The sequence below is a fragment of the Mustela erminea genome, chromosome 11 (assembly GCF_009829155.1).
Source record: "Mustela erminea isolate mMusErm1 chromosome 11, mMusErm1.Pri, whole genome shotgun sequence".
NCBI lineage: Eukaryota > Metazoa > Chordata > Mammalia > Carnivora > Mustelidae > Mustela > Mustela erminea.
In genome coordinates this window covers 82,752,286-82,776,168 of record NC_045624.1, presented here as the reverse complement: position 1 = coordinate 82,776,168, position 23,883 = coordinate 82,752,286, and the positions used below count along the sequence as shown (strand labels likewise).

Here is a 23,883-nt window from a genome sequence, read left to right as displayed (position 1 = left end):
AAATATATCTACACAAGTAGCTAAGGTGTTTAGTAGAAATTAAGCTTTATAATTAATGTTTCTTGTTAATTAACATATATTATTAACCATAATGGTTTAACAATTTGTATTAGTCACAAGTAAATTATGTAATTACTACTTGAAACAAAGGACTTTTATGAACAAAAAATAAAATTCACCCTCATTTTTAATATCGAAAGGAAATAGCTAAAATTAATATACTTCTTTCTCACAAAAGTATTCCACATTATAATAGTTCTTAACGGTTTTTTGTTTCAAATAGTTATGTCCAAATATTATAAAACAAAAAAAAAATCTATATTTTTTCAGTTGTTTTCATAGCAATTATATATCCAAAGTGTCTTTCTGATATTTTTTATGTTTTATGCTCTCCCATTTTAAATACTAATTCCAATTATTAAGAGACAATAAGAACAACTATACAAAGTAATAAACAATTGTATATCTCGTAGTTTATAAGGCCTTTGCTTTGGAGTGTTCAAGTCCTAGAATTCTCTTTTGTCTTTGGAACCCAATATTTCCTTTTCTACAAATTCTATCTTAAGCATCTTATTTCTCTTTTTTGTTAGGCTATCTTGGGTTGGTGAAGTGCATTTCACACTAATTTACCTGTTGTTCTTTTTTTTAAAAAAAAAGATTTTATTTATTTATTTGAGAGAGAAAAAGAGCTTGAGAAAGAGAGATCACAAGCATGGGGGAGGTCTAGAGGGGGAAGCAGACTCCCTTCTGAGCAGCATGGGGCGGGCACTTGATCCAAGGACTCTAGGACCATGACCTGAGCTGAAGGCAGTTGCTTAACTGACGGAGCCACCCAGAAGGTCCTTGCCTGTCTTAAGAGATAAATTTGTCAAGACATCCAGTAGAATATAGTCACAGTTCTAGATCAGAAATATGGCTAGTGATTAGCCTTCTAATGGTATACCATCTAGTTGATGATGCAATGCAACTTAAGACTAAGTTAGACTTATCAATCCTGTATCTGGTCCTGGAATTTCGGTCATAAGTGTAAATTCGATAAAATTATAACAATCTTTCTGAGCTTTTTTCCTTCCTAAGGATCATTATATGTGAAATCTGATAATGTCCTTTAATTCCTAGGCATTGGGGAATGATGAGGCTGATATTAGATAGAATATTGCATGCCCAAGACATGATAAAGGAACTTTTTCCTAGAGGCAAAACACAAACACATAGAACAAAACCATAGGATAATGTGATGTATTATATTTTAGAAGTTTAAAGGAGTTGAGATCTGACCTAAAATTTTAATAAAGAAATATTTAACATTCAGGTGAGTATGGGATTAAAGCCATCCAAAAAAAAAAAAAAGGAATAGAAAACAATAAAATAGAGGAATGACAAAAGAAGAAACAGTATAGGTTATATACACATTAGAATGGAGAATAATCATTGACATATATAGACCACATGAGGCTTAGAGGAGGCAATAATGTCTCAGAATAGCACCATATGGGAGCTTCAAGTGAGTGTGAACCTTATAGCACAGATCATGAAGAGACCAAAAATAATTTCTAAATTATTTTTTAACAATAATGTTGATTGTTCACTTTTTTCCTTTTGAATTTCATAGTAAAATACATTTGAATCAGAGCATCAAAAATACATGACATATTGAAGCCAGAAAGGATAAGCCAAAATATTCACTTATAGTTGGGTAAATTGAGTTCCAAAGACCTTGAATAACTTCTACAAGGTCAAAGAGCTGTTTCTATTTGTCTTAACTAGAAAGCACACATGGTTCTTATAGTTATTTTGGTTCTGTCAATAATTCTTATACTAGAATGCAATCAACCTCTATTGAGAAGAGAGTAGAAATTTTTGATTTAGATGATCAGTTTGTTTGAAGAGATTGATTTGAACTATTATGACTTTTCTCCTATATATAATTATATTTATTTTAAAGTTAGTTTTAGACAAAATTGCCATTTTTTTAAAAAAGTATAAACATCATCATTTCCTTGTTTTTTAAAGTTTTTCTATATGATCATGCAATAAATTAGTTAGCCTTTCCATCTTTTTTGTTGTTGTTGTTCAAAACACTTCTGAAAATAAAATGAACTTTGTTCTTTCCTGGACATAACCAGACATAGTCCTCAAAGAAAGGGAAGGCCTTCCTTAAATCTGTTGGATTTTCAGGTGAGACAAATTTGGATGTAAATGATTCACTTCCTAAGGATTTAGGCTTTTTTATTTTTTTCCCAATTTGGTGGAGATACAAAGGTATAAAGGGGAAATTTTAAAGAAAGATAAGAGCACTCTCTTGGTATCTGTCAACCTCAGAGATGCACCATCAAGATACCTGACTGACATAAACCTCTTCCTGGATCGCTGCCATGTAGAATACAATTTCCTATAATACTTACATATGTAATGTCTTCTTTAATATATAGCCCTATTTAATTTTTATTTACTCTGTATAGTCTCAACAGAATTAAGCACAACTGAGGACAGAAAGTGGGGTGCTGCCTACCTCTGGGAAGGAGAAGTGGGCTACTGCATCTGGCATGGAGCATTCAGAGGAATATGGGGTGTCAAGTTTCCCATGCATATCCATTCCAATATTCTCTTTTCAGATATCAGGGTCCCATGCCTTTCCTACTGGGGCCGTGGTTTTCACGTAAGAGGAGGAGTCACAGCTGAGACTTGAAGTTTTCTCTGACTTTGGATTTTCTATTCAGCCTTTTCCCCAACTGTGGGAATTAAAGGCCTTTCAAATTTCACAGTATAATACAAGGCTAACTCTCTTAAACCGCTTCTTTTTATTTAAGGCTTTTAGAGCAACTTGCAATGTTGGTTATTTAGACAGGTGGCCGTGGTTTATTTTAAATTTGACAATACATTATCTGAAACATACGTTTCTCATATTGCTTCCTCTTGATTTTTTCACTTCTTTCTCATGCATCTTTTTTTCTTTAATTACCTAGTCAGCTTTGCCTGTAGTTGGTGCCCAAGACACTTGGAGGTAACTTGAAACCAAAATTAAGTACGCCTTTTCCCAGAGAGGAATTGCATTTGCTTCTGCCTGATACTTCAGGAGAGCTTACCATTGGAGATGAGAGTAAATGAAGTTCATGGATTAAAGTTCCTTAAGTATCTCAAAAGTACATAGCTGGGTTGAAAACCCATTAAACGATTGTTCTATGACCATAATATCTCCAAAATATTTTTCCTTTCCTTTTACTTCTCTAGCACTGCTCAGTCCAAATAGACTTTCCTGTTATCTTCTGGGGTTAGGGTATGAGTCATGTCTAGGTCTGGTTTGGTTTTTTCCTGAAGTTATAGCCCTTATGTCCCAGGATAATGTGGGGGAGGTTCTCTTTAAGACCCTCCACTTGGTCAGTGTCTGAGTTTTTACTTCTCACAGTATAGCAAATGAACTGAAAGTTGAGTGATATAGATTGTTTGATGCCCTAAATGTTTTGGGTACTCCAGTATTGCTCTTTAACCATTTAAAACTTTCAAACAAAAACTGACCTGAGAGCTCACCACTGTATTTTAAATTCTACAGTTTAGTTGATACAGTTTTAAAATATTTTCCAACCATTTTCAGAGAATAAGTTAGTGTGGATAGTCCTTTAGAAACAGGAAAAGTAAATTAGAGAATATTTAAAAATATCAAGCATGAACATGATATTGGGAGCCTAGTTTAGGTTAATAATCATTATAGAGTTCATTTTCCCTTGTATGACTTTTCTTTTCTCATGTAGAGTGATAGATATAAAATCATACAGAAGGAAGATAGATATTTTTCCAAGACTGGGATTTTGCCAGAACATGTGTATTTAAGACATATATAATGAAACAGGGGTTAGGTGATTTCCAAGAGAACGATTAACAAGATTAAATTACCACAAATTTGGTGGTTTAAAACAGCAGAAATTTATTCTCTCACAATTCTGGAGGACAGAAGTGCATAGTCAATGTGTTGCTCTTTCTGGAAGCTTCCATGAGTGTCTCTAAGTGTCTGGGGACTGTCATCAATCTCTGGCATTTCTTGGATTGTAGGTACCTCACTACATTCTCTACTTCTGTCTTCACATGACCTTCTCTTCCGCATTCCTTTGTGTCTTCTATTCTGTCTCTCATAAAGGCAGCTGTCCTTGGCTTTAGAGCCCACTGTAATCCAGGACTACCTCATTTCAAAATCCTTACCTTAATAAAATCTGCAAAAAGTCTTATTCGAATAAGGTCACAATCTGAGTTTCTGAGTGGACATATCCTTTGGGGGGCAACTACTCAATCCACTACAAGGCACCATAGCAACCTTTAATAAATGCAGATATACAGATATTGATAAGGATTCTAAGTTGCAAATTCTTTCTTTCATTTGTGTTCTTATTCTGAGAATATTTTGTCTCAGATATTTCTTAATATAATGGATCAAAACTCCTAATAGGTTATTTCTAACAAAATTAAAATGATCTTTTTCTCAACAATCAAACTAGTATAGATTTCTTTGGTAGTACTCTTTCATGAATAAGCTGAATAGTCTTATAAAGTACAAATATAAATCATATGAATAATTTATTTTAATGAGAGATACAAAGTTCATTCAAGTTAATGTGAGGAAAAAATATCATGCATTGACTCAATCAGCCAATGCATCAAATACTATCTTTAAAGCATTTTGAAATGTTGAGATAGCTGGATGGCTCAGTTGGTTAAACATCTGCCTTCAGTTTAGGCCATCCAGGGTCCTGGGATCAAGTCCCACATGGGGCTCCTCACTTAGTGGGAAATCTGCTTTTCCCTCTTCCTGCTGTTTCCCCTGCTTAAGCACGCTCTCTTTCTCGCTGACAAATAAATAAATAAAATATTTAAAGAAAAAAAATCATTTTGAAATGTCTTGAAAATATGAAAATAAACAGTATTGAACCAGAAACTTCAACCAGTATAGCTGGCATGAACTAGATTGTAACATCAAGAAATCGTGTTACATTATATCCAGCAAAATAAAAACCCCTAAGAAGAAACATGAAGAGAAAATAACATGTAGGCTTTTAACTTGTTAAAGGTACATGGCAAAATGCATTTCAATAGGGACCACTGCTCTCGCCATCCCCCATCTCATTTGTCAAATCTGAACTCTGTTCTATGTCAGTTCCTTGATGTGTGGATTCTAGGAAGGAGAATCATCCAATTTCCAAGAGAGGGAAGTAGGAAAAGTGTCAAGGAAGAGGGATAATCAGGCTAGCCTAATGTAACGTGAGAAATGTTTGGGACTCCTGGGTGGCTCAGCTAGTTAAGCAGTTGCCTGTGGCTCAGGTCATGATCCTGGGGTCCCAGGATAGAGCCCCACATCAGGCTCCCTGCTCAGTGGGGAGTCTGCTTGTCCCTCTACCTCTCTTCCATGCTCATGCTCTCTTTCTCCCTCTCTCAAATAAATACATGAAGTCTTAAAAGAAAGTGAGAAAGGACTAAAAGATTATGTCTCATTAGATGAAGGAGGCAGGGGTGGCAAAGGTTACAACTATTTTTCTTTATGATGTCTACTGTACTATATGATTGTATAACATGCCATTATTTTGGTTAAAATACTTGTTATTACTATGAAAAATCATACCAGTGAAATTATTTTTAAGATAAGATTTCTGTTACATGATATATTGAAAACTGAAAGGTATCTAAAACTGAGAACAGTGGGAAATATGTTTTATTTCTTATGTTTGTATTTCTCATCAAGAGTAATGTCATCTCATTGGTGTAATCACTGTAATTAATGCACAGTTCAAACCAAACCTTCCAACTATATCTCAGTGTATGTTATTATACATTGGTTTCAATCTTCAAAAATTGGCCCAATTTTCATGTTTTGCCAATGTCATAAAAGTTTTCCTTACTTAATATTACTATTCAAAATTCATGTGTTATTCTATAAAAAGGAAAGAAAAAATCTAAATTTTCCTCATTATAAATTGTAGTGTAGAGAAAACCAAAATTTGAGATTATGATTATTGTTGTACCACCTATATTTTTGTGTTCTTATTGCTTTACTTCTCTGCTGTATTTTTTTCTATATGTGTATAATTGTGAAACGTGAGTAGTTGATACATGAACACACACGAAACTCTATGACCCACTCATTTTTACCTCTGAAGTTCCATAATTTTAGAAAGAATTTCTTTATAGACCACCTTTTTCTCTACCTTTCAAATGATATCTTAAAATTTGCAAGACAAGAACTAGTTCCATAACATCCCCTCAAGGGGATTTGTAGTGTAATTCTTCACAGTTGTTTCACGTCCCTGCGATACTAATCTGATCTATTCTGTGGCAATATTTAATTGTGCAATGTTTGTTTTTCTTTCTTTTCTTTTCTCTACCTTTTTTTTTGGGGGGGTACTGTTAATGGTTTTTGTTTGTTTAAAATATATTTAAAAATTCTTTATTCACTATTTTGAATATATACCATGGTCATCATTAGTACACTGGGAAGCAAAACCAGAATATATTAAGGGAATTAAATTAGCATGCTCAGTTTTAATGGGTCTCCAAATATTTGCTTGTTATAGCATACAAGGTTTATGGGGGGAAAGTGTTCCTACTGATGGTTTATTATTCAGGAGAATGTAAGGGAAAACCTGTTTTTATTAACACCTTTTCCCAAACACTAGCCTCAAGATATTAGAATAAAGTAGTGATGCGTGAGTTTAAATGTTGAAAACTATGCTGGATTGCTGGTAAAGAAATATGTTTAACAAAATATTTCCCCTTTGAATTAGTATTATTTTTCCCTCAGGATACCAGCTGGAGAGTAAAACAATACTCTTCTACTTTGTTAACAAATTACAGAATTCATTTATGTCCTATGGGCAAAGGTAGACACAGTATTCACAACTCAAAAATCTTATTCAAGAAATGCCCATCAAAGCACTCTAATGATGTCTTGTTTATCTTGACGGTTTATTGTTTTCCTCCAACACATCTGAAATATTTTACCATTTGGCTCATTTGGGCAGTTTCTAAGCATATTTCCAGTCTCAGAGAGGTGTACTTGCCTTGCCTTCTGCAGAGCTGGCTGGTAAAGGCAGTGTTCTGGCCTCTGGCCATTGCTGCTCTCTGGCACAGACCCTGCATCTCTGATTAGACTGTGAGCATTGAGCTCAGCAAACCCAACAGCAAATTCAATGGCAAAGGTATCCTTCAGGTGAATGCTATTCTAGCATAAGAAAATACACACTTTCTACTTTACTTTTTTAAAGATCTGGTTTGAAGGAAAATGCATGCTATGTACTTCAAAACACACAACCTTGGCTACAATGCAAAGGATATACATGAAAAGATAAACCTTCAAACTGAAGGTTCATAGAAATACATAATGAGTGAAAAATTATAAGAAAATCATTTTGATTTATAAAGAGATAGATATCTGTAGAAACATTGCCTGCAGTTTATGAGCTTAGTAAGCTTGAAAAGTAAGACATGTAATTAAAATAAATTCTGTGCTTATCTCACAATATCTCAGTCCTTCTATTTTTCTGGCTATTGGAATGCCGATAAGCTATGATGACCAAAATCCTTTGCAAATCTAAAAACATTTCTAGGTATTAGAAATATTTTTTTACAAATTAGTTTTGGATATAATGTAATAGAAAAATACTTTTTATTTTTATTCTAAATTACTGTAAATAAATTGAATCTAGAACCTTAATACAAAGTGATAAAATAGGATAATTGGTAACATTTGAAATAATAACTAGTTCAGAAGATTTCAAACAGAAGTCTTCATTACATTCTGTCATAAAACATCCTTTCAGACTACTGTCACAAATGAAATGGACTGTAAGTCCAATATACAACTATATTTCTTTCATTACTATATAATACAAATATGAATTGGAAAACATAACTGTATGCTTTGATATGTTAAAGTTATAATGCCATTTTTCTTCAACAAAAATTAAATAGTAAATTAGATGACTAGTGCATTTCCTATACATAAAACTAAAGGTTCAATACTACCCAACTTTTCCAAAGAATACATAAAATGTTACAGATAATTTTATAATTTTGAAGGCTAGTCATTGAAGGATATTTTATTACTGTAAGTATCTAAAATGGCTTTTCTTTCATCAAAGAAAGATTGAGTAGAAATCTGGATTTATCATCTGAATGACTCATAACTATCTGAAATTAGAATTTCATCCAAGCACTAAATCTAAAAAAATAATCTTGGGATAAATTAATAGCTACATTTATTTTAGTAATGAAGGAAAGTATAGAAATACAAGGTAACATTTCACAGTTACAATATTTCAAATGAAAACCCATTTTATTGTATTGTATGTTGCTCAGTTATGGAATTCTTGTTCAGCTACTATTCTATGTGACTTCAGATAACATCTGTTTTGATATTCTCACCAAATCTAATTCAAGATGAATTGGCTAAAACACCCAACTGTCAGTATTACCAAAGAAATAGACTTTCACTGATTAAAAAAAAGCTATTAAAGACATTGTTTAGTTTTAAGATTGATAGAAGGAAAAAAGTCAATAGAGACCATTAAGGAGTTTGATCTGTAACTTATCAATACTTGATTTTCAAAATAAATTAAAATTTTAATTTTAACTTTTGGATCAAAGTTCTAAGCTTATGTCTTACGAAGATTTTTAGTTTCACAGCCATAGAATATAATTTATAATTAAAAGAGAAGCAGTCTTTTGATACAGTTCATAGGACTAGATATGCATCAGATTAAAAAAAAAAAGAATTATTGGTAAAAAGGAATCCATAGGCGCAATGAGGAGGAAATTCTGTTTGCACGTTATCAGTGATGAGAAATTAGATTTTTGAGAGCCATGTGTTTAGACAGTCTGCCTCTCTCTTTTCCTGTTTCTATGTCATAATACAATTTATATTATGCCATCTGGAAGGGGTACAGGCAACAACCAAACAAAATCCAGTTCATAAAATTATAGCTATGTATCCAGCTGGAAAAAAAAATATTAATGCTACTTTAAGCTTAAGATTTGTCTGACTCTGCTCTTTTGATTCATTGATGTAATTCTTTGTATTTTAGGATGCCCACTTTTTGACAATCTTGTTTTTGATGTGTCTAATCTCTCAGATAATCTTTTTACACAGTAACATATGTTTTGGAATCTATCCAAGAGAGATATTACTGCCTTCTGAGAAAAGAATTAACTTGTTCTTTCCCAAAGAATTCCTCTTCAAGTACATCCAAAAAAAAAAAAAAAAGCTTCTAAAAAAATGAATCATCTCAAAGATAACAACCATAAAATCTGGATGAACTTTTTAGAAATCTGGAAGTTAGAGAAACCTGTATTTGCTTTTTTTTGTTTGTTTCCTTATTTTTGAAGACGTAAAACTTGGAAGATGGTTATATTGGGGGATATTTCTCTCTTTTATAGCATGAGTTTGAAGGCAGGCAACTATCCCAGTGTGGCATAGGAAAGTTAAAACTCAAGTAGAAACCTACATTCTTTCTGTCTTAAAGAACCAAAAGTTTGAATTAGGACAATCATACTCCTAGAAGGTGACAAGGGGAATCCTGGAGGGGAGAAGGAAGGAAACCCTAAAATCTCTATGTAAACTCTGGCTAATCACTGAACCATTAAGTATAGGGAAGACTTAAGGCCCCTTGCAGTGAAGGGTAAAGGTAGGAAAAAGTACTGAGGTTCTGCAAAAAAAATTTTGCAGTTTGACCCTACAGAAGGTATTTTTTAATTTATAAGAGTATAACAGAATGTGGAGCCTCAGCAACACAACTCTAACAATTTTCAGAATATAATTCAAAATTATTTAAATATGAAGAGCCAATAAAATGTGATTCATTCTTCTGAAAGGAAAACAAAAATTAAACAGATAAATCTACACTTGATCTTAGCCAAAAGGCCGAGAAGCGATTAAACAGATAAATCTGAAGATGTTCCTAAAATTATGTTGTCAGACAAGGATTTTTAAAAAACTCTTATAATGACAATGAATGAGGCAAAGGAAAATACACCTGAGACCAAAGGAAAAAATAGGAAATCTCAGCGAGAAATAGGGAATAGAAATAGAAAATGCTAAATAAAAATATTAAATAGAAAATGGAAACTACAGAAATTAGAAAAAACTATTTGAAATTAAAAAAAAATAGACTGGATAGGATCAAGAGTAGAATGAAACTGCCAGAAGAAAGAGAAAAAGGACTTTAAAATTGATCAATGGAAATTATTCAAGCTGAAGGCCAGAGAGAAAAATATATTAATAGAAAAAACAATCAGAGCCTCAGAAAACATTAGGTAATATCAGATGGTCTAACATGGATACAATTGGAGTCCCAGAAGTAGAGGAGAGAATGTTGTAGTAAAAATATTTGAAGAAACAATAACCAAATATTTTATAATTTGGTGAAATTTCTTAATTTAAATATGTAAGATATGCAGCAAATTCAAAACAGACCAAATGCAATAAATAAACTCTAGGCACATCATATCCAAACTGCAGAAATCCAAGGACATAAGGAAAATATCAAAAGAATCCAGAAAAATATGGCACATTATGATTCAAATGATTGTGGTCTTCTCATCAGAAATTATGAAGGCAGAAGACAGTGGAATAACATGATGAAAGCCATGGGGGAAAAATAAAGCAACAACTCCAACCCAGAGTTTCATATGTAGTGGCAATATCCTTCAAGAAAGAAGGCAGAATAGAGGTATTCTCAGATAAAAAATTAACTAAGAAACTGTCATGTGAAGACAGGTACTGCAAGAAAAGTTAAAGAAAACTCTTTAGGATAAAAGTGTATGATAGCAGAAGGAAATATAGGCAGTCAAGAGGTAATACATACCCTAAAAAAGTGATAAATATAAGGATATATTATTTTTTTCATTATGTTTGAATATGTGGCTGTTTCAAACAAAAATTATGATACTTTCTTGCAGACTTTACAATGTATATTGAGATAATACATATACAGTTTCTAGCATAAGGGAAATCAAGGGAGGTTAATGGGCCAAAATGATCATAAAGTTTCTGCACTTTACATGAACATGTATAATATCAACTCTAATTAGAATGTAAAATGTTCTAAAGATACAAACGTAGTGATCCGAAGGGGCACGTGCACCCGAATGTTTATAGCAGCAATGTCTACAATAGCCAAACTATGGAAAGAACCTAGATGTCTATCAACAGATGAATGGATAAAGAAGATGTGGTATATATATATATATATATATATATATATATATATATATATATAATGGAATACTACACAGCCATCAAAAGAAATGAAATCTTGCCATTTGCAACAACGTGGATGGAACTAGAGGGTATCATGCTTAGCAAAATAAGTCAATTGGAGAAAGACAACTATCATATAATCTCCCTGATATGAGGAAGTGGAGATGCAACATGGGGGTTAAGGGGGTTGGAGAAGAATCAATGAAACAAGATGGGATTGGGAGAGAGACAAACCATAAGTGACTCTTTTTTTTTTTTATTTTTTTTTAAAGATTTTATTTATTTATTTGACAGAGAACACAAGTAGGCAGAGAGGCAGGCAGAGAGAGAGGAGGAAGCAGGCTCCCTGCTGAGCAGAGAGCCCGATGCGGGACTCGATCCCAGGACCCTGAGATCATGACCTGAGCCGAAGGCAGCAGCTTAACCCACTGAGCCACCCAGGCGCCCCATAAGTGACTCTTAATCTCACAAAACAAACTGAGGGTTGCTGGGGGGAAGGGGGTTGGGAGAGGGGGGTGGGGTTATGGACATTGGGGAGGGTATGTGCTATGGTGAGTGCTGTGAAGTGTATAAACCTGGCGATTCACAGAACTGTACCCCTGGGGATAAAAATATATTATATGTTTATAAAAAATTAAATTAAAAAAAAGAATGTAAAATTTTAAGGATGCATAACATACCTTTAGAAAAATCACTACAACATTAGGCTTTCTGCTCCGCAGGGAGCCTGCTTCCTCCTCTCTCTCTCTGCCTGTGTGCCTACTTGTGATCTCTCTGTCAAATAAATAAAATATTTAAAAAAATAAAAACCACTACAAAATACAAAATAATATGTTTAAAGCCAATATATGGAAACTACCCAAATAATCGGAATAACTTATGAAAGAAAAAGGAAAAAAGAGCAACACGAAAATAAGAGAGATGAAAAGGAATCAAGTAGTGAAATTTCAGAACAAAATCCAACTATATTAGCATTACATTAAATATTAATTGAAAAACACTCCATTTATATGGCACATAACATCTGAAAAGATTAAAAAATAAACATAAACAAAAACACAAACAAATTTGTATATGGTATCTAAAAGAGACACATTTTCAATATAAAAACATAGGTAAATTGAAAGTAAAGAGATGGAAAAAGATATATAATTCTGATTAAATATAATAAAATCAGAAAAAAAATATTCCTCAAGGAAAAAGGAACTACTGGAGATAAAGAGGTTTATTTTGTGATGATAAATACTTTCATTAATAAAAGAAAACACAAAAATCACAAGATCATATCGATAGGTGCAAAAAAATTTTTTGATAAAATTCAACATCTATTCACAATGAAACTGTTCAGTAAAGTAGAAATAAAAAGAAACATTCTTAATAAGGTAGAATGCATCTATAAAAACTTACAACTAATATCAAATTTCATAGTAAAATATTTAATGTTTTCCATATAAGATTAGAAAGAAGGCATAGATGCCTACTTCCACCACTTTAAGATTGTAGTAGAGGATGTAACAATTGAAATAGAGCATGAAAAAGAAATAAAAGACAATAGACTAGGAAAATAGAAATAAAGTTGTATCTATTTGCTGATGGCACAATTGTTTCTATAGAAAATCCTAAGAAATATACAAAAGAATAAATAGAATTAAACAAATTGAGAAAGTTGGAGTATGCTAGATTAAGATATACAAATCAATTGGATTTTATATACTGGCCATCAATAACTGAAACATGATTTTTAAATTCATATTATCAAAATACCACATTGAGTTGTTACCTAAATATATTTTAAATATATATATATTTTTTAAATATATTTTAATAAAATATGTGTAAGAACTCTACATTGACTGCTATAAAACTGGATAATTAATTAAATAAATAATTAAATAAGACTTAAGTAAGTGTAGATATATAGGAAGATACAATATGTTAACTATTAAAGTTTTTAATATATATAATGTGTGTGTGTGTGTGTGTGTGTGTGTAAATCATGACAGTACCAATCAAATCCTAAAGGAAATGACAAGCTAATTTGAAAATTAATATGGAAATACAAATGACCTAGAATAGCCAAAACAATTTTTTCAAAGAACAAATTTGGAAGAGCTATACTACATGATTCAAAGATCCACTACAAAGCTCTAGTAATCAAAACAATGTTATATAGTTGAAGGAATAGACATAGGTCAATTAAAATGGGGAGTACAGAAATTGACCAAACTGCATATAATCACGTTTTCAAGACCATTTGTTGAGAAGAAAAGACTTCCTTAACAAATAGTGCTGGAACAATTAGATATATCTATGGAATAAAAAGGAACATCAATATTTACCCCAAAGTTAACTTGATATGGAAGATAGTCCTATACACAAAAATAAAAACCATAACAGTACTAAACAAAACAGTAGATTATTTGTGTGAACTGGAAGTAGGCAAGGATTTAGATAGACACTAAGAAACAGAAACAAAAATAATCTTTTGGCTTTCAACAAAATTCCTTTTTTGTTCCCCAAAGCATACTATTTAAAAAACGAAAAGGCAAGCTGCAGATGGGGAGAAAATACACTACATGTGTCTGAGAAAGGATTTATATGAAGAACATATTCTTATATGTTCTTCATATAAGAAGAACAGACCCAATAACAGAAGACAAATAAAAACTATACAACTTTAAAATCTAATCTAATTAAAACCTATTTAAAATAATTGAACACACACATCACACAAAATATATATACATGGCAAATAAACATGTGAAAATACATCAACTACATTATTTAATTACAATTAAACAAATTACAATTATATTTTAAAGAAATTATAATTAAAGCAAAAAAGTTACCACAGCATGTCAATTTGAAGAGTTAACAGTAAAGGCTGGAAATTTCATGTGTTTTGTGAGAATATGGAGCCATTTTAACTCTCATGCACTGCTGCTGGGGATATAAAGTTGTACGATTACATTGGAAAATAGGCAGTTTCTTTAAAAAAAAAAAAACACACACACACAAAAAAAAACACATTATATACCTACCAAATAACTCAGCTATTTTACTCCAGTTACTTACTTGAGAGAATTGATAATATATAGCCACACAAAGGACTTACATGGAAATATTCATAGCAGGTTTATGCAAAATAACCAAAACTTCAAATAATGCCACAGTCCATCATTGGATGTATGGATAAGTAAAATGTGATTTATCTTTATAATTGAATAGTGTTCAACAATAAAAGTGAATGAGCCGCTGACATAGACAATAGTGTGCATGAATCTGTAAGTCATTGTGCTGAGATAAGCCTGTTACAAAAGTATTCATGCAATTTGATTCTACTTATAAATACCTATAAAATGTGAACTGACCTATGGTAACCAAAATCATCTGATTCCCTGGGGCAGGGTGCAGAGGGAGGGATGGACTCTAAAGGGGCTCACAGAATCTTTCCCGAGTGGTGCAAATATGTATCCTGATTTAAACAGTGGTTTTGCAATGTATATTTCTATCACAATTAGTTGAATTATATATGTTAGGTGGGTGCAGTTTCTTATATGAAAATATACCTAAATAAGGCTGATAAAATTGTGAAAATTCCATATCAAGTTTGTTGGTAAACAAAACATAAAACAGTCCTGTCAACAAAACTAATTTATGCGATATTTTAACTTTTTAGAGAAGTGTCTACTAATAACTATCAGAATAATCTTCTTACAGAAAAATCATTTTTTCTTGTATATGACTGATAGATACATCTATATCTATAGATCGATAGATATATCTATGTAGATATAGATATAGATATATCTATAGATCGATAGATCTATATAGGTATAGATATATCTATCTCAGTTATACATTACTTTGTAATGTCCAAAATCAGTTAACATTACATTTTTGGCTTTTTCCTCCTTTTGTGGCATGCTAACTTTACTAACTCTAAAATCAATTAAGAAAATATAAGACTAATTCTCCAGAGAAGTCAGAAAATTAAGGGTAAAACAGTTAACCCGAAAGTAGTATGATTTATAATGTGTCTCATTCATTGCACTAAAATGTGTTTTTTTAAATTATTTTTTATTTTTTTAGTTTTTATTAGCATATAATGTATTATTTGCCCAGGGGTATAGGTCTATGAATCATCAGGCTTATACATTTCATAGCATTCACCATAGCACATACCCTCCCCAATGTCCATAAACCAATTGCCCTATCGCTACCCTGCACTCCCCAGCAAGCCTCAGTTTGTTTTGTGAGATTAAGAGTCTCTTATGGTTTGTCTCCCTCCTGATCCCAACTTGTTTCATTTTTTCCTTCCCTACCCCCCACAACCCCCCACCCTGCCTCTCAAATTCCTCATATCAGAGAGATCATATGATAATTGTCTTCCTCTGATTGACTTATTTCACTCAGCATAATACCCTCTAGTTCCATCCATGTCATTACAAATGGCAAGACTTCATTTCTTTTGATGGCTGCATAGTATTCCAGTGTGTGTGTGTGTGCGTACATATACATATATATATATGTTTCTGTGTGTACATATACATATACATATATATATATGTGTATGTATACCACTTTTTCTCTATCCATTCATCTGTTGATGAACATCTAAGTTCTTTCCATAGTTTGGCGATTGTGGACATTGCTGCTATAAACATTTGGGTGTACGTGATCAGATCACTACATTTGTATCTTTAAGGTAAATACCTAGTAATGCGATTGCTGGGTCACAGGGTAGCACTATTTTCAACTTTTTGAGGAATCTCCATGCTGTTTCCCAGAGTGGCTGCACCAGCTTGCATTCCCATAAAAGGTGTTTTAAATTTCTGTAAATATATCTACCTTTGGGTACATAATGGATGTAATGATTTTCAGGTATTTATTTTTATGTACTTATATTGTATCTTAACTTTAATACATATTAAAATCTGAAAAAAATTTCATCATCCTTAACTGAAACATAGAAATATTAATGTTGTCAATCACAGAAAAAAAAAGGTGAATGATGCAAATCCAGCCTTCATCTTTTGTCTCCTTATCCAAAAAACCATTTCTTAGGCTGTACCTTAAAAGTAAAATCATACTAGTGCCATATTCCCATTTCAAACCATGAGTTTTCATTTTCTATTGAAAGTTAGAAGCATGTTTCTTTTACTTTGATACAGTAAGTCTTTTAACTTCTTAGTAGAAAGAGGTTTTATAAAGTTGAATTTAAAAAGAAAAATATATATGTAAATACACTGTTGGGTTAGTTGAAAGAGCCATGTACCCATAGTCTGCTGACCCGGGTTCAAACCCTGGTTCTATTATTGCATTTCTGTGGAATGAAAACAATTCCTTTCTCATAGTGTGGCTCTCAGGAACATAGAACCTAGAAGATTTTATAGTCTGCATGTTGAAGTCTGCTTGATTTTTTGAGCCGATGTACATAGAGTTAAAACTTGTTTTCTCAGTGCAGTATTAGTATAATTTAGGGCAAGGTGCCTTGTCTCTCTATTGGTTTTATTCACTAATAAAATAGGACTAATAGTATCTACTCATGGTGTTGATGTGAGATTTAGAGATGCATAATTAGATACATAAGCATAATGGTGAGAACATAAGATTTATCAATTTTTATAGCTTTTATAAGTGGTGTCAATTAAAATAGTGATAATTGGGAGACTCTCATTCACTTTTCCCAAATCAAATTTAAATGGCCATGAAAACAGGCAGAAAAGACAATTATAGATAGCACAACAAATTAATAAAGAGCCATGTTACAAATGAGGCAGATACTGCTCCAAAGACAATTGTCCCATCTACCACTTCTACCATGGTCTGTGAATACTGTTTGTAGCTGCCCGTCATTTTCGCTCTTTCTCCCATGAATTAACATTTCTACAAACAAATCTATTTGTATTTTTTCACTATATCTTCAACCCCACTATCAATGTACAAAAGCTCAGGGAACAGAGGGAAAGAGCCACAGTACACGGAACATTTGCTGAAAGACAGCTTGAATGGATTTCACTTAAAGTATTTATTCCACATTTTTGCTGGTCAGTTTCTTAGGTCTGGGAAGGAGCATGGATCTTTGGCAAGAGCATGGATCTGCAGAGTGGCTCTCAGTACCACTGAGTAGCAAAACCTCTACTTCAATTTCTGCAACCTACAGTAAGTTGAGCTAGTACAATTTAGCAGGATTTCTGTAGAATTTTCTCCTGACCTCACTGCTTACTATTCCTTTAAAGAAAATGAGGCAGCCTTGGAAATTCTGAGGAAATGTGTGTATTTTTCCTTCTTTAATAGGTGGGTATAATGTTTTATTTCTTGAGCTAGATGCTGGTTACATGGGTAGGCTTTGTTTGTTAAAATTCATTGAACTTTACATTTATGAAATATGAAGAATTCTATGTACCTCAATAAATATTTTATTATTAATAAGTAAGATAAGTAATAAAATGATATTTCTCTACATTTCATGATGTAGAAATTATATGAGCTTCTCTGAGTAAGAAAGAGGGAAATAAATTGTGAAAAATAAGAATGATTACCCCTCCCCCAAATTATTTGAGTTTGTATCATATAGAAAATTTATTCTTACATAAAGGAGTTTGGAATATGGTCTATAGACTGTACTCCAGCTTGAGGATTCTTGGATTCTTGATTCACAGTAGCAATTAGAAAACCCTGCTAAGATTTATCACAAATATACCTGTTGAACTTCATTTAACATAGCCTTACAAAATGTATGTATTCTCTGGAACCCTGATTATTCTCCATATTAATACGTGATACAGAAGAGTAAAAAATTCTGTGGTCAAATGAGTTTGAATATTAATCAATTAAATAAAATTTAATAGTTTTCTTTACTATAGTATTTCCTAAACCGAAATTTACTATCGTTTCTAGATTTTACTTCAGTATCTGAATGAACACAATATTAACTTTTTCAGAGTCATATTATTTTCTCCGCCCACCATCTGAAATGAACTGGAAAAATCATATTACACAGTGAAGTTCAACTACTAAGGAAGCTATACCTTTGGGACTGATCATTTCCCACACTTCCAGAGTTTCACTGTCGACATTTGTAGCCCCTTTGAATAATGCAGCAGAATTTTTTAGGATGAAGGTTTCTTGGGAGACATTATTTTTATAACATATCACCCTTTGCATGAGACAGCTCTAAAAATGGCATTTTCAGCATCTCTAGCATTCACCTATTCTCAAAGGAGAATCATACATCTAGTAGTTTCTGCTTTCTACAAATCCATACCACAGCAATAGGGTCAGAATAGAACACAGCAAAAAAAAAAAAAAAAAAAATATTTGCTTGGTGAACTCAGTCATTGCACAAAGAGCTGTGATGAAATAATCTAAAGTTAAGGACTGGTATCTGAAAAACTACAGAGATTTTCTTAAAAGTAGCCTACCAATGCAGATACCTGAAAATGACCAGTTCATGGGAACTAGCATAGCATACATAAATATGTAAGAGTCAAGGAAAAAGGTTGCTTAAAGCTAGAATGAGATCAGAGACACTTAAGATTGTCATTCCATATTAGGGGTGTGCTTTTATTTGTTGATATGTCATTAAATATAATAATACTAGTTTCAATATTGCAGCATTACTATGATTTTAGTAATGTTATATTTGGGGGGAATAGCAACAATAGAAACAAGCTAAGTGATATGCTACAACTTTTAGAGTATCTTGTTTTATAGTTTTGAATTTGAAACTTTAAATGTTTTACATGAATTATAAAATAAAATTTTAAAAAATATCCCCATGTCAGGGAGATGGAGAGGAGAAGGGAGTTGAGGGGAATTGGAAGGGGAGGAGGACCATGAGAGACTATGGACTGAAAAACAACCTGAGGGTTTTGAAGTGGTGGAAGGTAGGGGGAGCCAGGTGGTGGGTATTAGGGAGGGCACGTATTGCATGGAGCACTGGGTGTGGTGCAAAAATAATGAGTACTGTTACGCTGAAAAGAAATTAAAAAAAAAAAAATCCCCATGTCCCCACATCGGTTTGGATACATAACCACTCAGATAGTAATTATTTAACATGATTTAAAGACATGGTATTTTAACTAACAATTACTGGGATATGCTTTAAGGATTAAAAATATCATCAAAAACATTTGAAACTGAATTAAATCGTCATTGACAGTAAAAATATTGGTATTAAGTGAATATATATTAACATAGGTAATATACAAAGCAAGGATATAATCAGTATTTTTAGAATAAAAGAAAAACACATAAAATAGAGAAATCGAGTAAAATTCAAGTAATATTTCTTTTCATTTACAAATGTCAGCATACACTTATTATTAATCTTCTTTTTTTTTTTTTTTCCAAAAAGTGCTTTTTCCAAGCTCTGTTCATCGAGAGGGCATAAAGGCAATGACAACACAGAAGCAACCACAGTCTACAGCTCTTTTACATGTTGCTACTCACTAAAAGAAACAAGGATATTTTGAAAAATTACTAAGTTTTCAGATCAGGGAGAAGGAAAACCACATTTTTATTATTAATTAATTTATTTATAATTATTTCTAAGAAATTAAAATTTATTATATATAAACATATACATATATGATATAAGAAATAAATATGCATATATATATTTCTTACAAGATGAACATGATGTAGATTGTCCAAGAAAGTAAGGAATCTATCCAAGACTAGTGAGATCACCTTAAAAGGATTCAGTAGCCAATTTGAAATGGCTCTTCATGGTTAAAGATAAAACATTTTGGGGCATCAAAAAAATAATGATTGCAATGAAGTAACACATAAAATACATAGGAGTCAACGAATTTTTAAAAATACTCACGGATCACCTTTGGCTAGGTTTGTCTGGAATATTCTCAATAACCATTGCATTAGATTAATTCTTTTTTCTTTTAAGATTTTATGTATTTATTCGACAGAGATCACAAGTAGGCAGAAAGGCAGGCAGAGGGAGAGGAGGAAGCAGGCTCCCTGCTGAGCAGAGAGCCCGATTCGGGGCTCAATCTCAGGACCCTGGGATCATGACCTGAGCCGAAGTCAGAGGCCTCAACCCACTGAGCCACCCAGGCGCCCCTAGATTAATTCTTAATATCACCTCATTGCACTCACAAATGTTTCAATTTTGGAGGCCAAATCATATAGTTACTCTACTTTTGTAGGGTACTGATGTAATAACTCATTATTCTGCAAATTGACAAATAAAAAAAGAAATTATACTACTTTATAATATAAACTGTTTAAGGGTAGCCAAATATTTGCTAAGGTCAATTTCCTTTACAGAAATCGAACTAATAAAGAAACAAAAAGAACTATAAAATGATCATTTTACAGGGCCAGGTTAAATAATGGATCTAGATAATAATTGTTACCAGATGCTATAAAAATCACAAGAAATATTTCTAGTGAACTTAATAATGGATGAATTGGGTAACAATAACTGAAAACACTGAACTATCTTAGAAAAACCAGGCCATATGTGCCCCTGAAGTAATAGTAAATGTAGATACAAACCACCTACAAGTTATTCTTGCCAAAATTTGAGTCTGAATCTGCAAACTTCTGGATTTAATCCCAGGAAATATAAAGGAAAGGAAAAAAAAGTGTTGAATATTATCAAGAGAGAGCAATAAATCAAATACAGATTATGGAACATGTTTAACTCAAAGTGATTAGCCCAATTTCCTAAATAAATAAATGGCTTGGAAAAAAATGTATGTGTATATGGGAACTGTTTTATTGTTACAGAGCAAAAGATGTTTAAGAGACATACCTAGAATATCTCCAAATATTTGGAACCTAAGTAAATGTTTTGAAATCATTTGTGGGTCAAAAAGATATCAAAAGGGAATGTGAGAGGTGACATCAATAAATATCTGTAGAATATTTAGAAAATAGTAAGATATTATGAAAAATTTATGGCAATAAATTCAACAACTTGAATTAAATGGACAGAGTCCCTGCAAACCAGGAACTACGAAATTTCCTGAAAAGCTCAGTCAAGAAAAAATAAGTACCTTGAATAGTCCATGCAACTTTTAGGGAAACTATATTTGTATTTTCAAATGTGACTACGAAGACAACATCCGGCCTAGATACTTCCTTGGTGAATGCTCTTAAACATTTACAGACAAAATTATACTAATTATATACAAAATCTTCCTGAAAATAGAAGAGACAAGATTTACTCTAATACCCAAACCAAACACAGATTGGTTTTCTCTATGGGACAAAAGCCTTAATTTGGGGGTAAGAGCAAAAACAATTTTTGCCAGTATGTCAGTGAAGAAAACCCACGCACAAGGGAAAAGAAAACTATAGGCTGGGGAAGGGACAGCCAGAATCCAGACTAGGGGGAGAAGGAGCACTAAGGCATCTGTGAGTGTCTGACTCCACATACCTGATTGATGTTCTCTTCCTAAATGACCAATTAGGCTAGTAAGGATAGAGCTGTTGATCAATTACAGTACTTTTTAATGAAAAGATACCTTTTAATGAAAAGAATAGAAACCTATCCTTAGAATTTTGTTGGCGGAAGGTGGTTTCCATTTCCATTTTCCATTTCCATATCTATTTAACGATGGTTAATAGTAAAATGGTAACTTAGTATTGGGGGAATTTGCGTGTTTTCTAAAAACAAAGTATCTTTTTGCTAGTTATATTTAATTTTAATGTCTTTTTAGATTAGCAATAGTTTCTTAATTTTTTAAATTTAATTTAATTTAATTTTAATTTTAATGTCTCTTTAAAAAACAAAATCAAGGGGCACCTGGGTGGTTCAGTTGGCTAGGCGTCTGCCTCAGGTCATCATAATCCCGGATGCTGGGATGGAGCCCTGCATGTGGATTCCTGCTCCAAGGGGAGCCTACTTCTCCCACTCCCTTTGCCCCTTCCCTGACTTGTGCTCTCTCTCCTTCTCTCTCTCTCTCAAGTATATAAACAAAATTAAAAAACAAAAAACAAAATCAATGGGCTTCTTAAGACAAGTCAAAGCACTTAAGTATTCTCTACTTTATCCATCCCTGGGAGTTCACCTGACATGGGTGTTGATCCGTTAAGGCTTCAGCTCACTTGGCATATTACATTAATTTGGGGAATCACTTTAGATGATAGGAAATGCATCAAAATAGAAAAAATATATATATCATTTCAGGTAGCTTTGAAATTCTTATCTCCTCACTTTATGCTGTTTCTGAAATGACCTTCTGTCTCCTTTCCATCCATTTTAATCTTACTATTCCTCTATGCCTGTCCAATGTCAGTTTCTCTGTGAAACATTACTGCACTCTACAAAACTTATATTGGCCTAATTGGTTGTTCCGTGCATTCGGCACACATATAGCCATCCATGTGTTTATTCTATTTTTCTGTTATAATTTTTAAAATGTATGTGGTATATTATATTTTACAATATCCTTCTATTTAATTTAATTCTCCTTTATCCTTTCTTATTTTCTATGCTTTTGGTTCATTTCTAAAAGGTACTATACCTTGTATTAAATTTTATAGCCATAATTTCTAGTATATCTTTTTTAAAATATTTTATTCATTCATTCAGTTATTTATTTATTTGTCAGAGAGCAAGAGAGACAGAAAGAGCACAAGCAGGGGGAATGGCAGACAGAGGGAGAAGCAGGCTCCCTACTGAGCAAGGAACCTAGATCCCAGGACCTTGGATCATGACCAGAGCCGAAGGCAGATGCTTAACTGACTGAGCCACCCAGACATCCCTCTAGCATATCCCATTCATGTTAGGAAGCAAATGGTTTTGATAAGCAAATTAAGATAATATGATAGTTTTTTTTTCTAAGACTAAGATCTAGAGTAAAAGCAATAGATATTAAAAGTTTTCTGTCATAACTAATTTGAGATGATGTAAGACCACAGAAAGAAAATGTTACTTGAGACACTTTTAGAGAATGAGACAAGATAAAGAAATAAGAGAACTGAATGTATCAGATGTTCTCTTTGTAACAGGAATTGTATTGAAAAATTTTTATATTGACTCCATGTGTGTGTATGTATGTGTGTCTACCTCATAAGAGCCTGATATGTGGTCAGTATTCCTTTTTACTGATAAGAACAGATACTACACTACACTTGATCTTAGCCAAAAGGCTGAGAAGCGATAGTAATCCTTTTTTTTTTCTTTTTAAAGATTTTATTTATTTGACAGACAGAGATCACAAGTAGGCAGAGAGGCAGGCAGAGAGAGAGGAAGGGGGAAGCAGGCTCCCTGCTGAGCAGAGAGCCCAACGTGGGGCTCGATCCCAGGACCCTGGGATCATGACCTGAGCCGAAGGCAGAGGCTTTAACCCACTGAGCCCCCCAGGCGCCCCGATAGTATTCCTTTTATACCCCATAGAATTGTAGACAGTGAGCCTCAAAATATTTAAAGTGGAAGAGCTGAAATTTTAGCTAAGGTTGTTTTAATTAAGTCATGCGTTCTTTTTTACTCTACCATACCTCCAACATTTTGTCCAGGAAGTACTCAAGATTCTAAAGAAAGCATTTTCCTATGTCAAAAAATTGAACATGGAGCACATCACTGCAAAAAGTTTTGCATAAAAAATGCTCATCTTCTGGCAGGTAAATGCTTGATTAACTTGCAGAGAAGAGTTCTTTAAACTTAAAAT

At 32.8% G+C, this 23,883-nt stretch overlaps 2 pseudogenes; both read right to left on the bottom strand.

Annotated features, from left to right (window-relative positions):
- Positions 1–9,786: 9,786 nt before the first annotated feature.
- Positions 9,787–9,910, bottom strand: LOC116569791 (annotated as a pseudogene).
- Positions 9,911–23,138: 13,228 nt separating this feature from the next.
- Positions 23,139–23,377, bottom strand: LOC116569786 (annotated as a pseudogene).
- Positions 23,378–23,883: the final 506 nt, after the last annotated feature.